The sequence below is a fragment of the Marmota marmota genome, unplaced genomic scaffold (assembly GCF_001458135.2).
Source record: "Marmota marmota marmota unplaced genomic scaffold, marMar, whole genome shotgun sequence".
NCBI classification, from domain to species: domain Eukaryota; kingdom Metazoa; phylum Chordata; class Mammalia; order Rodentia; family Sciuridae; genus Marmota; species Marmota marmota.
In genome coordinates, this window is record NW_025999945.1 from 4286303 (window position 1) to 4291012 (window position 4710).

Sequence of the window (4710 nt, forward strand, 5' to 3'; positions counted from 1 at the left end):
TCCGCAGCCCTGGGCCAGGGCGGTTCCGGGACGGTTCTGGGAGCCGGAACTCGGCCGCCCCGCGCTCGGTGTTCGCTCCGATAAGATCAGGTTCTAAGAAGCACCCAGGCACTGAACCCTAGCAATCTGTCTGCAAGCCGCAGGCGAATTGCAGCCTGAAATTACCTGTTCTATGGCTGAATGAGCTGTGGTCAGTCGAAAACAGGTATGGTGACGTCAGCTTTCCAACATGGTGGCTGCTGGCCTCCTCTGTGGTCTGACTGGTGTGGAGAACCGAGATGGACCGCTTCCTTCCCCCGTCTCGAACCCAGAATTCAGCCCTGAGTACGGTGCTTGCACGGCTGGTAGAAACTGCAGCGCTGTGTCCCTGCGTCGCTATCTCCTCGTTTCCCAGCGCGCGCTGCAGACTCTAGCCGTGGGGCGATTTGCTGAATAAGCAGTGTTACCCTCCGTGCGACAAACCTCTCGCGTTTGAGTCCCCGTAGCCGATCCTCGTGCGATGGTAATCCTTCCTCCAGGTTCCGGAGCACCCCACTATTGCTGGAAATTCCTAACAAGATATCCTTTAGCCGTCCTGACTTGTCATACTCCCACACAGTGAAGCAGCACACGGGGGCAATGCACTCCCCTCGCCGCCATCTTCCTGATATTCAGCTTCTGCATCTATAAAATGGGTATTATAGTGATTGCTTTATAGATTTATGCGTGAGAATTAGATGATTTCCACAGTATGTACATTTAAAACTTCCATAAAGGTTAACTTATCACTGTTATTTTTATTTACATATTTTAAAGAGACGGGAACATACCATTTCATGGTGACTATCCAGAGCTTCTCCTGGAAAATCATAGAATCCCATGAAGAAAAAAAAAAAAAAGATTTCTCTCCAGAAGATTACTATTGGAAAATTAAGCACTATGATATAAAGTGAGGGTGGATGCCAGGCATAGAAAACTAGATTCCTTGAAAATGTGCATATGATTCACATTTCCCAGTGGTTGCAAAGGGGTGGGACTGTTAGTTTGTCACTAAAAGTTCAGTGGAATCTGCATGAAGAAGAAGCTTTTCTAGGGAGAAGCAGAACAAATCCCCAAGTAGACTAGAAACAGGGAAATTCATAATATGCCCCAGTAGGGCAATCGTGGAACCTTTGGTGTATCACAAACTAACATCCCCTGAGAACCAAATCATTCCTTCAATCGACTAGAAACTATCTCCTTGTCAGAAAGGATGGTATCTTGTCCAATAGCCCTTGTTCTAAGCAGCACTATCCTTTGCCATGTTCTAATTCCTCAGGGTGCCCTTATTTCTCCATGTCCACCTATAGCAAGAGCCTAATGAGTGTGGAGCGGACTCTGATCTCCAAGCACTGCTAAGTTGCAGGGACACCGTCAAAGGGCTCCCATTTGCCTGTGGAAGAATCCTTCTCATCTTTGCCTATGTGCCAGGAGAAATATGCTGAAGCATTCTTTCCCCTTCTAGAAGTTAAAATCAGATCTATAGATCTTATGTTTGGGAAACAGGTAGTTAAGCTGCCCTCCTCTATTTCACCAAAGAGTTCATTTCATGCTGAACAGAATGGATCATTTTTCCTGTGAGCTTGGCCTCATGGTTTCCAGGTTCCCATTGGTGAAACATTATCTATTCACATTCTGGCCCATTTGTTTTTGCTGCAAATTTTCCAGAGACTTATAGAGGTGATGTTCATAGATTTCCCCATTTATGTTGTTTTCTCGTGCATAACAAAGATCTGTCGGCTTTCATTTCCTTTAATGCCACTCTGAACGAGGAAATGTTCCCTTGTCATGTCACATGTCTGATGGGATGGCCTGATTGCAGAAGTTGAAATAGTTTTGCATGGTGGTGACCTAAAAAGGACTGCTCTCCACTCTTTTGCATGCCCCAATCCAAACAGGGAGGGTATCAGAGAGGGAGGGTGATAGGGCAGAGTGAAGAATGAGACTTTTGGTATTAGACAAAAATTTGATTTATAGCTTTGCCATTTTCTAAATGTCTGACCTTAGGCACACCATTTAAATAATATATGCCTCAGTTTCCTCAGCTATAAAATGAAGATGTTGTGGGAGCATGGTAAGGATTGTGATATTAATACCATAATCAGAAATAAAACGACATTCCAGGAACTATGTATCAGATGGAGAAACTCTTTTGGCTTCTCCAGAGATGGACGAATATAGTAAATGCAAATGTCATTGAGTATAAAGGGTGCAATGTAGCATGGTATTTGTTTCTCTCTCCTGAATATTGAGGGTTGGTCAGGAGCTTTCTTATTTTCATTTCTATCCCCAGTAATCAATCATCAGTAAATATTTATTGAACTAATGCAAATGCCAGTTGTGTATAGAGGCTGGATCAAGGACAATGGCTATTGCAGGAATAGTGCAAGCTATATTGCATGCTGGCTTACATGGTAAATAACATGAACTCTGAGGGGAAGGTGCCAAGTTAACCCAACAGAGGCCCTGAGAGGGGGGCAAAGCACCTCTGAGAAGAGGGAACACAGCTCAGGGTCAGTTCCCACAGAGATCCAGGACTTCCCAGAAGGTTCAAGGTTTCAGTTTTATGAAATGGTGGAAGGTGAGTTCCAAGAGGCTGGTCTGGTTTGGGATAGGCAAGGTTCTGTTCATATCACTGTGACAAGGAAAGAATAAGACACTGACCAGATCCACAGCTACTTATGGAATTTAGGATTGGAGGATTTGAGCTGTTTTGTTGTGGCTCTTGTAAAAGACTTGATATAAAGTCCTTCACAGCAAGTGAATTTTCCAGTGTTTGTACATTACTTTGGAACCTTAGGGTATTCATGTACATAGAATTGCTGCACTCAGAAAAAGTCCTCCAGAAGCCCAATCTGGGATAAAAGGACAGGAACCCTTGCTCAACTACAGGACACACATGTGTGCATGTTTGCACACATGCCCACACACAAGCAAATGCATCATTACTGCAACAATAGGAAGAGCCAAGTATCAACCTGCACAGTCACACTTCAAGGGACAGAAGTGGGAGTATGACTGTAGGCTTCCCACCCTTCTTACCAGCAGCACCCACCACCTGCATGTGGTGCTTGGTGTTCCTACAGAAGGCTCCCTTGGGTAAAGTGCTAAGCTCCAAATGCATTAGATGCATACCTCAGGGATTCCTTTCTGATTTTACAGTAAGAGATAGGGAAAGCAGATGCTTGGAAGGAGGAGGGGAAATCAAAAGAGAAGAAAGTAAAGAAGGAAATCAGCTACAAGTGCAATGACTTCCACAGCAGGCCCAGCCTACCCCTAAATAGGTTTTCATTTGCAAAGCCCAATGAGGAGGAATTTATCTTAAGTTCTTGTTAATGCTCTGCCCAGAGAATGCCCCTGCTGGGAGCGTCTATGCATCAGGAGACAGCTGCCCTGTGCAGCTTAATAATGGAAGGATGGATGGTAATCATGTCGTTGCTGTCTTAGCTCCCATTATAATCGATGGGGATTATTTCCTTCCAGCCACTGAATCATCTGAGGCTGCCTGCCTCTCCTCTGATGATGTACACAGCTTTGTCTAGCAAATCATCTTAAATGAGAGATACATTAAGGACATTGTTGGAAAAAGTGGTCCCCTGGGAGGCTTGCTCAGGCCTTCTGCAGAGCCCTGGGCAGGAGAAGCCCAGAGCCTCCCATCTCCTCCTTCAGCAGCCCCTCCAGAACACTGTCATTCAGTTATTGGGTCACATTCTATACAGGGAAACTGAGGGTAATAAAAATAGCACCTCACATTTGAAAAATGTTTTACAATTTCCAAAGTGCTTTTCATACCTGTCATCTGACTCAATTCTCAGATTGCACTTCTACTTAAGGCAAGAAAATATCCCATTTGACAGAAAAGGATACTGCATGGCAAGTCTCCTGCTCCACATCTGCAGCAGGTTCACCAAACCCTGCCTCAGTGGTCTTCCTCAGGGCATGGGAGGTGCGGAAGAGGCATGCTCTATTCTTTCACTGCCCCAGCCCCTTCGCCCTCCAAATCCAATCAATACCTACCTTCATTCTGTTTGTGTTATTCATAAATATCTCTGTCATTAACAGCTCCACCTTTCCATCCTGGGGCCTTTCCCCCTTGCTCACTTTCACTCGCCCTCCTCACCTCCAGTGCTGTTTGTAGAAGAGGGCAAGAAAACTGGCTGGTACTTTTCCTAAAAGACAAGCATGCCCACTGCTACCAAAATTTTTTCAGTGGCTTCTGAGGACAACACCCAGGTCTGCCTGACCCATAAGATCCGTTACCGGGCTCTCAAAATATCATGAGTCACAACTCCCCAAATGCTGTCTGCATCACTGCTACTAATCCATGTCCCTTTCCAAAATTGGAGGCCATTTCCTCTGGGCTTTTGTTTACATATTTGCTTTCTGGCAATATAATAATTGTAATCAATATAATAATAACAACAAAATAGTCAAGATACTAAGAAAGTTTTTAATGAACACATTTTATTGATGGTTTACTATCAAAGTTATTTCATGCACAGATCTATTCAAATATTTATCCCATGACACAGAACACAGCCTTTTCCTCCTTATACAGATTCCCAGTTCAAATACTACCTCCTCAGGCCTTCAGAGCAATCCTCCTTAAAATCTAAAGCCATCCTATCCATTACACCCTCTCTTACCACTCCCCCCGCCACTTTTCACTCTCTTTAATTTGTCATAGCTCAT

At 44.5% G+C, this 4710-nt stretch overlaps 1 long non-coding RNA gene across 2 annotated transcripts in view; it reads right to left on the minus strand.

Moving 5' to 3' along the window:
- The window catches only part of LOC125616421, a 56714-nt gene extending 52244 nt beyond the window's left edge, over positions 1-4470 (minus strand). The window contains exon 1 of one of the 2 annotated variants that reach the window (XR_007347048.1): positions 810-4470. This is a non-coding gene — a long non-coding RNA (uncharacterized LOC125616421). The remainder of the gene's footprint in view (positions 1-809) is intronic. The other variant, XR_007347049.1, reaches the window with a different exon arrangement.
- Positions 4471-4710: the final 240 nt, after the last annotated feature.